General features: G+C 43.0%; 1 long non-coding RNA gene across 1 annotated transcript; it reads right to left on the reverse strand.

Annotated features, from left to right (window-relative positions):
- Positions 1-369: 369 nt before the first annotated feature.
- LOC124035295 lies at positions 370-7645 on the reverse strand. The gene is made up of 4 exons (XR_006838716.1): positions 7532-7645; positions 1375-1462; positions 1240-1275; positions 370-610 (listed from the first exon to the last, which is right to left on the reverse strand). It is a non-coding gene; the product is annotated as an uncharacterized LOC124035295 (long non-coding RNA).
- Positions 7646-11935: the final 4290 nt, after the last annotated feature.

The following is an 11935-nucleotide window of genomic DNA, read 5'->3' on the forward strand; positions in this document are numbered from 1 at the left end:
GTCCCTCCATCCATGTCTTTGTGAGGGAAAATGTTGTGAATCTGTTGGCCAAAGATATGATTCAAGAGCTGTGATTTGGAAATGCTACAGTCTTTAAGCCTGACAAAGGAGATGAAAGGTATTTGCTCAAAGACAATATTACCTTCCTCAAACCCTTTTGACTCTGATAGAGCATGTGGGCGCCACTCTTTAAGGATAGCCCTCAAGGCCCACAACATGAGGGTGCTCTGACTGCCAGTGCCTGGGGGTAGCAGGAGTGGCACAGCAAACTGGCACATGGACATCTTGAGGGCCATTTCCTGCTGCAGGAAACTGTCAGCACAGAGAAAGAGTGCAGTGATGAGATCTAGAAGATTTACCTCATTATTCTCTGGATTCTCATCTCTATAAAGGTCTATGCTACTTTCATCCTCAGGTAAACATGTACAACTCCTACAGTCTGCATTGACAATCAATAGTTTCCTCAGAAAGTACAGTGGTACTGCTTTGAGTGAGTCAACAGCGTCATCAGAAATGCTGTCCTTGTTGATCTCAAGCAAAGATCTAAGAGTCAGTTTATTAGGATATTGTTTTTCCAGACCAAGTTTGTGGAGTAACGTCTTCAGAGGACCTAAAATAAGAACAGGGAAACTCAGTGAGGTTGTTAATGAGGTACATAAACACTAAATGACAGACAGGGGTCACTGTTTCGAAAGCCACCGCACCACCATCTTTATACTCTTCCGCTATTGTTTAAAACATCTTGAAAGATATAGAAATGCATTTATTAATGTCTACATTTGTTTTTTCCCAAGTATATTCTAGAGGTTGATGATGTCATATTTAGCTTCTTTCTAAACATTCCGTTCCCAGATGGGGGTCAAGCACAGCCTGCTTCATGTATTACAGTGCGAAAATACAGCTCGATTACACCTCCTTTTTTTCAAGATTGGCCACCATTTACTTGAATATTTGACTGATATAAAATAAAATAAAGTAAAATATAAAATTAACTGACAAGTACGTATGTGTGGATTTTGTTGATTTCACATCCATTGTAGACTCTTCTTGTGTAGCAGTAGGTTGCATTTGCCAAGCTAGCTAGAAACATTTTTATTTAAATGCTCACACAAACATATATTCAGATTTGTTTTGACCAACCTAGGTACCTCAACTAGCTCAATTTGTTATGTGTTGGTATTTGTTAGGTTGTTAGAGATGAAGACCAAATTGATATAGTGACAGTGACATGAACTTTACCTGGGTTGAGGTGGGAAGCCACTGGCCAGTGTTTCACTGTCGACAAAAATAACAATTTAATGAGCATAACAATGAAGTCAATGGAATCTGTGTTGTTGTTATTATTCACTACAAGTAGTTGAAGAATGACCTTACGTTCTATTTCCTCTGGATGGGAAGCCATGGTCAATGGGCATTCCTCTCCCATCTTCTTCCTTCTCTCTCTGGCGTCTCTGACTTCCCTCTATAAGAAGCAAACAAACAGTGTAATCCCTCTGATGTAGCCTAATCAAACCACAGCAACTAGAATAAAACAGTAAAAACTATCTACATTCAATCATGTTAATATTTTGGCAATTACAGTTACTGAGATATATATTCTATTCTAATTAGTTTGTGATTTCAGCCCAAAAGCATTAAGATGCTATACATGAATGACAAATATACAATAAAAAATATATATATACACTGTTTAGAGGAAAAAGTTACTTAGAAAAAGTCCATGTAGCAATATCCTTATTGGCTGGATTTAAAATGGGGAAATTGTTGAGCTGACATCAAATACTCCACTAACCCAATGGTTTTTTTCTTCCTCGGTTTGAGTTGAATTTGAAAAACAGTGTTGTGTGAACTTAAATAGCAACACAAATAGCTGAGTTTATCTCACGAGAGTTTAGTTTGCTGAGATATACATGCTGACACGTCCTGACCTTAGTTATTTTTTTATGTCTCTATTTTGGTTTGGTCAGGGCGTGAGTTGAGGTGGGAATTCTATGCTTTTCATTCTGTTTTGTTCTGTGTGTTGTATTTCTGTGTTTGGCCTGGTATGGTTCCCAATCAGAGGCAGCTGTCAATTGTTGCCTCTGTTTGGACACCATACTTAGGTACTCTGTTCCCACCTGTGTTGATGGGTAGTTGTTTTCTGTTTTTGTATTCTGTACCAGACAGAACTGTTTCGGTTTCGTTCATTCTCTTTTGTTGTTTTTTTTCATTCAGTGTTCCATTCATAAATAAAGATGAACACGTAGAACGCTGCACCTTGGTCCTCACCTTCTCCTTATCCCGACGACATTCGTTACACGTGTGTCTGAAACACGAGGAGTTCACTTGCTCCTTGGAAGTAGGTAACTTTACAGGAAGTAGGTAACTTTACAGGAAGTAGGTCGTAAGTCTGACATGATTGTGTCAAGTGCTTTTAAAGTCAGATCAATAATTCAACCAATAAGATTTTAGCTAGCTAGAAAAGCGAACTATTTTTGCTGCAAATTTTTTAAAAGTTAGCTAGACTGCCTAACATTGACAATATGGCCAAACTAGCGGATAATGGAGCTACATTATCCACATTGATAAGTTTGTTACTGTCAAAAACAGATTTGTTGTAATTTTTGGGTTGCAAAAGTGAAAGGTCAGTGGTAAAACTTCACAATTCAGCAACTCAGTTTCCCACTAGAAATTACAACTTGAAGGGTCATTGAAATTAAATGTTCCAGTTGGAACTCCAAACGTCTGATAGCATGTGGACACCTCATTACACCATTTCGGATGTGAACTGAAAAAAACACAAATAAAAAAACAAACATTTTAAAGTATAATGTTTTTAGATTACTAATGTTACTGTCCCCACCATAGGACAACACCACACCGTAGGACAACAATTTATTAAAAATTAAAAATATTCCACATTTATATAAGTATTCAGACCCTTTGCTGAGTACTTTGTTGAAGCTCCTTTGGCAGCAATTAGACTCGAGTCTTCTTGGGTATGAAGCTATAAGCTTGGCACACCTGTACTTGGGGAGTTTCTCTCACTCTTCTCTGCAGATCCTCTAAGGCTCTGTCAAGTTGGATTAGGGAGCGTCACTGCACAGCTGTTTGATTGGGTTCAAGTCCAGGCTCTGGCTGGGCCACTCAAGGACACTTGTCCCGAAGCCACTCCTGCGTTGTCTTGGCAGTGTGCTTAGGATCGTTGTCCAATTGGAAGGTGAACCTTCACCCCAGTCTGAGGTCCTGAGTGCTCTGGATCAGGTTTTCATCAAGGATCTCTCTGTACTTTGCTCCATTAATCTGTTCCTCGATCCTGACAAGTGATGCTGCCATAACCATGCTTTACTGTAGGGATGGTGCCATGTTTCCTCTATGGCATTCAGTCCAAAGAGTTCAATCTTGGTTTCATGATCAGAGAGATGTCATGAATGTCCTGTGAGGATCCAATGAGTCAGATCAGCTTGGCAATGGATGACAGTAACCAGAACTCTCTCACTCACAGAAGATGGGAGGATGGAGCTGGTGGGGGTTGACAGCTCACACCTCGTCGTAAATTAAAGGAGAGGAGATCTAAGGTCTCCCGCTCCAGTATTAACAAAAGTAATGTTCCTTTGTTTATACAGACATTCTTCCTGCCGAAAGAGTTTTTAAAGCGTGTACTGGAACAATATTTCTAACATAAGAATGTGGGGAAATGTCATATTGGTTTTTATTTTGTGATGTCATTAAAAAGGCTATAAAGGAAATACTTTAACTTTGAAAAGTACATTCCTTTTATCTGGCAAGTTTCCATCCTTCACGTTGTATATGAAATATACAAAATTATCCAAGTATTTTCGTTAAGATATGAATGTGATTTTAGAAGCCATAAGTAGTCACACCCCGAGTGAAATCAGAGAGTGTGTCGCCCTGACGGAACCGCCCTCTCTCTGAGTACATAAAAGGATTGGTAAAGAAATTAACATTCAACCAGAAAAACACAAAGCGGTAGCTACACGCTTGAAACAGTTGGAACTTTGAACCTCAACACGAGATGAAGACAAAATACTCCCAGACAGACCAGGAAAGACGGGAAGCTGCAGCCCATGTCTAAAGTGGTATGAACTGTGAATATCAACACAAGGAAGAGGCAAGAAACTCCCCTCTCAAACAATCACTGATACAGCTGATTAGCTGTCCTAAGAAGAGTATCTAGAATAGCAAATTTAAGTGGACCCCTGTTCTACTCTTCTCAAATCACAGTAGTTATAAGGGCACAAGGCGAGACCCAGATGCAGACACGGGAGGCAGATGGTTTTAGTCTTTGATATTTATTAACCAATCCAAAAGGGGTAGGCAAGAGAATGGTCTTGGACAGGCAAAAGGTCAAAACCAGTTCAGAGTCCAGGAGGTACAGAGTGGCAGGCAGGCTCGAGGTCAGGGCAGGCAGAAGTGGTCAGGCAGGCAGGTACGGAATCCAGAAAATAGACAAGGGTCAAAACCGGGAGGACTAGCAAAGGCGAATAGAAGCAGGAGAACAGGAAAACACGCTGGTTGACTTGAAAAACATACAAGACAAACTGGCACAGAGAGACAGGAAATATATACACTAGGGAAAATAAGCTACACCTGGAGGGGGTGGAGACAATCACAAGGACAGGTGAAACAGATCAAGGTGTGACATTTTCAATGAGCATTTTCCAGAGTGAACAACAGTAGAAGAAGAGAAAGTGGGGACCCCTTTCGGACAATCAGAGCCTTACAAGCGTGTCGCTGAAAAACCCATCACCCTTCCTAAGGAGGGCTGGTTCCGACAGAGATAAACTTTGAACGAAGGCATTCACAAGTCAATACATTCATGATTTCTTACTTACAAACGAGAAGTGGTTTGTGTGCAAAGTAAAGTTGAAGTCGGATGTCTACATACACTTAGGTTGGAGTCATTAAAACTCATTTTTCAACCACTCCACAAATGTCTTGTTAACAAACTATAGTTTTGGCAAGTCGGATAGGACATCTACTTTGTGCATGACACAAGTCATTTTTCCAACAATTGTTTACAGACAGATTATTTCACTTATAATTCACTGTATCACAATTCCAGGGGGTCAGAATTTTACATACACTAAGTTGACTGTGCCTTTAAACAGCTTGGAAAATTCCAGAAAATGATGTCATGTCTTTATAAGCTTCTGATAGGCTAATTGACACAATTTGAGTCAATTGGAGGTGTACCTGTGGATGTATTTCAAAGCCTACCTTCCAACTCAGTACCTCTTTGCTTGACATCATGGGAAAATACAAATAAATCAGCCAAGACCTCAGAAAAAAATGGTAGACCTTCACAAGTCTGGTTCATGTCACGTCCTGACCATAGAGAGTATTTATTTTATATGGTGGAGTAGGTCAGGGCGTAACTGGGGGGTTAGTCTAGTTTATATTTTCTATGTGGGTGTTCTAGTTTTCATGTTTCTATGTTGTGGATTTGTATGATTCCCAATTAGAGGCAGCTGGTAATCGTTGTCTCTAATTGGGGATCATATTTAAGTAGTGTTTGTTCCAACCTGTGTTTGTGGGATATTGTATTTGAGTAAGTCTATGTAGCACCGCTGTAGTTATGGTTCCTCCATTGTTTATTGTGTTTGTTAAATTTCACTATTAATAAATTATGTGGAACTCAACATTCACTGCGCCTTGGTCCGTTTCTACAAACGATCGTGACAGTGCATCATTGGGAGCAATTTCCAAACGCCTGAAGGTACCACTGTACAAACAATAGTATGCAAGTATAAACACCATGGGACCACGCAGCCGTTTATACCGCTTTATGACATCTGTTAAAAAGGGTTTTGTAAATCGATTTGATTTGAAGGACACTAAATTCACAACGAGCAATAATGTGTTTGTCAGCATAAATAAAAAGTTTAGTGTCTAGAATAACTAGGGTTTTCAATTTGTCAGAGCTAATGATGGCTCAGACCCCGTAATGGGTGGAGGAGAGCCCAGAGAAGGCTCGGCCTCTGACTTGTTGCTTAGTGGGGGAAACCTTTTGAAAGTTTTTGTGCGACACTGGTTGAGCCAAAAGCATTTCTTTCCAGAAGCCATGAGAACATTGTTAGACTGTGCAGGGGATTTTTTTAACACTGCTACCTGTACTTACTGGTGAAACAGACACTGTATCATCCTTTCCTACTCTTAATTTGCCCGAATCCACTCATTTGAAGGGGTGTCCACAGACGCAAATAAAACACGAGGTCCATCTAGAGGAGGAAATTCCCGAAAACAGGGATCTGGCCGATCTCCATTGGTGCCAATAAGATAGGCTATAAAGTTGTTGAGAATGTTGATTACTAAAAGACAGATTAGTCTTTTCATTGCCTCTTTACAGCAATAGCCATTTGCTTTCCAAACTACGTGTATCTGCGATTGTATTTAAAAATATATATATATTGCAATATGCCTTGCATAACTCAACAATCTGCCCATACTGCACGTGCTGCCGTTCCTTCCTACTATAGGCAATGTGATTTATAATAATGCACAACTTACTTTTTTAAATAAGTGAATGTGGTGGAATCATGCTTTAGTAGCCTATTTCAAATTATTTTATTGATTTATATATAGACAGGAGTAAGCTAATTAGACTATGTACTTTTGGCAGTTCAATAAAATGTATTTAAGAGAAAGTTAGGCTTCCCCTAGCCTTAAAGAGAGGTCGCCTGTGGTAGATACCGTAGAACGAAATGCACTAAATGATAGCTCAGGTTCAATTGGACATCCCTCCTACAATTTTGTTCGCTCTTCCATCTGCTAATCGACTCCTAACTGAACCCTACTTCACAGCTACTGACAGCATATAAAATATTACATGTTTGTATAATATTTGTACCTTGTACCTGAGCCTGTGTCCTCAAAAGTGACGACACCTCAAATGTATAACTATTTTTTAGCAGAAAGGTGAGATTTTAACCTTTCTTGGAGTATGCAGGATTACTAGTTATTTTTTTATGGTCCTCTCGTGATAAATAGTTACTTGTGGGGATTACGTAGATTCCATTTTAGATTTAATTTAGTTACATTTAAGATGTTACAGAATCAATGTGCATCATTAATTAAAATGAAACATGTAAAGAGCCATGCTTAGATAACCTATGCAGAAAAATATATATATTTACATAGAATTAGGCATAATAATTAAGGCTCTAGACCGCAGGAAAAATATGTTTCAGGTGTTTGAAAAATGAAATATTTTCAGACCTGGACCACCACTCCTAATAGACTTTAGAAAAAGTCTAAAAAGCTGTAGTACACTTTACTTCTGTAGCTGTAATCAACGGGTTTTTCGTGTGAGGTTGGCTTAGCTGTAATCAATGGGGTTTTCGTGTGAGGTTGGCTTAGCTGTAATCAATGGGGTTTTCGTGTGAGGTTGGCTTAGCTGTAATCAATGGGGTTTTCGTGTGAGGTTGGCTTAGCTGTAATCATTCAACAAGTGATCTTGGATCAAAGCATGGTAACTACAGTAAAGGCACCAAAAAACAATAAAATTATATTATTTAAATAGTGTACTTACCTGGTAAGAATTAATGAATGAATCCCGAAGACCAGTATGAAAATAACACGGTTCACCTTCAGAGAGACATTTCACCGTCACTGTCTCTTTGCCTAGTAGTCTGTTGATTTTGTTATCCGACTCCTGGAGTGAGTTAAAAATCACACCAATGACTGTTGTGCAGTGTAGGAATGATGACCAGTAGGAATTTAAAGATGCATGACATCATCAAAAGCAAGGCAGAATTCAGCAGCAGACGTTGGCAATTTGTGAGGCTTGATGCATGACACGATACATTGCATTCCAAGAGCTCTATTTTCATGTCATACAAGAAATGCAAATGTCTGAAGTTTATGCATTGAATACACATCCAGAAGCGTCTCATGATCGTGTTATAACAGCATTATCACAAGTTAATGAAATACATCCATAGCTTAAATCTATAGCGCATTCATGTCATGCTATGCAAGCGCTTAGTTAGGTATCTTAATCGATGCATCATTATCATGACAGCGGTGTCATCATTATGGCTGTTCTCATAAGTGTGCTTTTTCACAAGCAAGTCACGGGCCGATACCAGCAGGTGGGGGAAATGGGGCTGGTACAGGATATATATCAGCACAATTTTCAACATGTGGTTTGGCCTTTTGGCATATTCACTAACACTGGTATGGCAGAAGCACACTTTTGAGAACAGCCATATTGATGACACTACGCTGTCATTGATGACACTACGGTGTCATTGATGACACTACGGTGTCATTGATGACACTACGGTGTCATTGATGACACTACGGTGTCATTGATGACACTACGCTGTCATTGATGACACTACGCTGTCATTGATGACACTACGCTGTCATTGATGACACTACGGTGTCATTGATGACACTACGCTGTCATTGATGACACTACGCTGTCATTGATGACACTACGCTGTCATTGATGACACTACGCTGTCATTGCAATAATGCATTTACAGTGTTAAGATACCTAAATAAGCGCTTGCATAGAATGACATGGGGCGGCAGGGTAGCCTAGTGGTTAGGGCGTTGGACTAGTAACCGGAATGTTGCAAGTTCAAACCCCCGAGCTGACAAGGTACAAATCTGTCGTTCTGCCCCTGAACAGGCAATTAACCCACTGTTCCTAGACCGTCATTGAAAATAAGAATTTGTTCTTAACTGACTTGCCTAGTTAAATAAAGGTAAAATTAAAAAATGAATGCACTATAGATATGCTGTGGATGTATTTCAATAACCTGTAATAATGTGGTTGTGACCAGTTATAACATGCTCATGTGATGCTTCTACTGCCCTACCAAGCAAAAAGGCAGTAACTGCTCATAGCGTGGAACTGAAGATTTTTTAAATTTTTTATTTACCTTGGTTTCACAGTAACTATATGCAGTTACTGCTAACATGACCCCCCCATTTTCTCCAAAACACAATACAGTAGAGGCAAGATACTTGTCCACGTGATTAAGCATGTATTTAATGTAGCAAAAATGGCATTGCTCATTTGGTCGAAAATGAGTTAGTTACTGCCTCTTTTTGCCTGATAGGGCAGCAGAGATGTGTCAGAAATGTGTTAAGGATTTGTAGTCAACGTAAATAGCAGCCTGCTTCATGCATTACAGCACAAAAACACAGCTTCATAACACCTCTCTTTCATTAGATATTGGCCACCATTAATTTAATACTTGACTGATATAAAATAAGAGTGTACTTACGTATGTGTGGATTAGGTTGATTTTCCAATCCATTGTAGGCTCTGCTTCTGTAGCAGCAGTAGGGTGCATTTGCCTAGCTAGCTAGAATCATTTTAATGTTTTATAATTTATTATTTTTTTCATTTAAACTTTATTTAACTAGGCAAGTCAGTTAAGATCAAATTCGTATTTACAATAACGGCATACCCTGGCCAAAACCCTAACGACACTGAGCCAATTGTACGCTGCCCAATCCCGGCCGGTTGTGATACAGCCTGGAATCGAACCAGGGGCCTGTAGTGACGCCTCTAACTGACTGATATTCAGTGCCTTAGACCACTGCACCACTCAGGAGCATATGTTTATACATCATTGCAGCATACAGCATTGCATTGGCCTGACAAAAGACTTGAGAGACTGCTGTACAGGTTCAGAGTTGTTAGGGATGAAGATCACATGAATCAAGTGATGATTGACAGTCACATTTACCTGGGTTGGGGTGGGGGTGGGGTGGGTTGAGGTGGGGGTGGGGGTGGGGTGGGTTGAGGTGGGGGTGGGGTGGGTTGAGGTGGGGTGGGTTGAGGTGGGGGTGGGTTGAGGTGGGGGTGGGGTGGGTTGAGGTGGGGGTGGGGGTGGGGTGGGTTGAGGTGGGGGTGGGGTGGGTTGAGGTGGGGGTGGGATGGGTTGAGGTGGGGGGTGGGGGTGGGGGTGGGTTGAGGTGGGGGTGGGGTGGGTTGAGGTGGGGGTGGGGTGGGTTGAGCTGGGGGTGGGGGTGGGGTGGGTTGAGCTGGGGGTGGGGGTGGGATGGGTTGAGGTGGGGGTAGTTTGGGTTGAGGTGGGGGTGGGGGTGGGGTGGGTTGAGGTGGGGGTGGGGTGGGTTGAGGTGGGGGTGGGGTGGGTTGAGCTGGGGGTGGGGGTGGGGTGGGGTGGGTTGAGGTGGGGGTGGGGTGGGTTGAGGTGGGGGTGGGGGTGGGGTGGGTTGAGGTGGGGGTAGGGGTGGCGTGGGTTGAGGTGGGGGTGGGGGTGGGGTGGGTTGAGGTGGGGGTGGGGTGGGTTGAGGTGGGGGTGGGGTGGGTTGAGGTGGGGGTGGGGTGGGTTGAGCTGGGGGTGGGGGTGGGGTGGGTTGAGGTGGGGGTAGTTTGGGTTGAGGTGGGGGTGGGGGTGGGGTGGGTTGAGGTGGGGGTGGGGTGGGTTGAGGTGGGGGTGGGGTGGGGTGGGTTGAGGTGGGGGTGGGGTGGGTTGAGGTGGGGGTGGGGGTGGGGTGGGTTGAGGTGGGGGTGGGGGTGGCGTGGGTTGAGGTGGGGGTGGGGGTGGGGTGGGTTGAGGTGGGGGTGGGGTGGGTTGAGGTGGGGGTGGGGGTGGGGGTGGGGTGTGTTGAGGTGGGGGTGGGGTGGGGTGGGGTGGGTTGAGGTGGGGGTGGGGTGGGGGTGGGGTGTGTTGAGGTGGGGGTGGGGTGGGGTGGGTTGAGGTGGGGGTGGGGTGGGGTTGAGGTGGGGGTGGGGTGGGGTGGGTTGAGGTGGGGGTGGGGGTGGGGGTGGGTTGAGGTGGGGAGCCTCTGGGCAGGGATTCACTGTCAACAAACAATAATCATTCAATGAGCATTACAACGAAAAATCTACGGAACCTGCGTTATTATTATTCACTTCAAGAAGTTGTAGGATGAGCTTACTTTGTATTTCCCCCCCCCCCCCGGGATGGGAAGCCACGGTCAACGGGCATCCATCTCCTTCTCTCTATGGTGTTTACTGACTTCCCTCTAAGTTCTATGTTCTCCCTGTGATGTAGTCAGGCTTCAAGCCACAGAAACTAGAACAAAAGGGTAAGAACACAATCTACATTGAAACATGTCAGACATAATTAGACTGTGGAATAAACATATTTATATTTACATTTTGCATAATGCTTTAAGTCAAAGCATATTCCCCATCATTGTCATGCAGGTGAAAGAGGACCCAAAAGCGACTTAACAGAAACAGAGTTTATTCAAGTCCAAACAGAAAACGACAAATCCTGAATCCTTAACAGGAAATGTCCAAACAGGGAATAACAGAAATCCTCTAGTCTGTAGAGGGGAATAACAGGAGAAGCGGCCACAGACTGCAGGTCGCTTCGGGTAGGCGCAGGCCGTAGTTGACAGAGACACCTGCTCACACGCAGCATCTGATGAAGGCAAAAAACACGACAGGACAGGGCGAAACACAATCACAGCACGGTGAATTCTAAACAAGGAACCGACAGGACAGGAACGGAACACAAAGGAATAAATAGGGACTCCAATCAGGGGAAAGGATCGGGAACAGGTGTGGGAAGACTAAATGATGATTAGGGGAATAGGAACAGCTGGGAGCAGGAACGGAACGATAGAGAGAAGAGAGAGCGAGAGAGTGAGAGAGGGAGGGGGAGAGAGAGGGATAGAAAGAGGGAAAGAACCTAAATAAGACCAGCAGAGGGAAACGAATAGAATGGGGAGCACAGGGACAAGACATGATAATAAATGACAAACATGACAGTTGTGAGGGTTAAAGGTAGTGTCTCAAATCTGATACTGGGAAGATGACTACCATCTAAGGCGAACATGGGCGTAGGCTTCTCTAACTCTCTGAAAGGAATGTCATGTTTCCGAACCCATGCTTCGTCCATGAAACAACCCTCAGCCCCAGAGTCTATCAAGGCACTACATGTAGCACCCGAACCGGTCCAGCGTAGATGGACCG

Source organism: Oncorhynchus gorbuscha, linkage group LG05 (assembly GCF_021184085.1).
Source record: "Oncorhynchus gorbuscha isolate QuinsamMale2020 ecotype Even-year linkage group LG05, OgorEven_v1.0, whole genome shotgun sequence".
Classification (NCBI taxonomy): domain Eukaryota; kingdom Metazoa; phylum Chordata; class Actinopteri; order Salmoniformes; family Salmonidae; genus Oncorhynchus; species Oncorhynchus gorbuscha.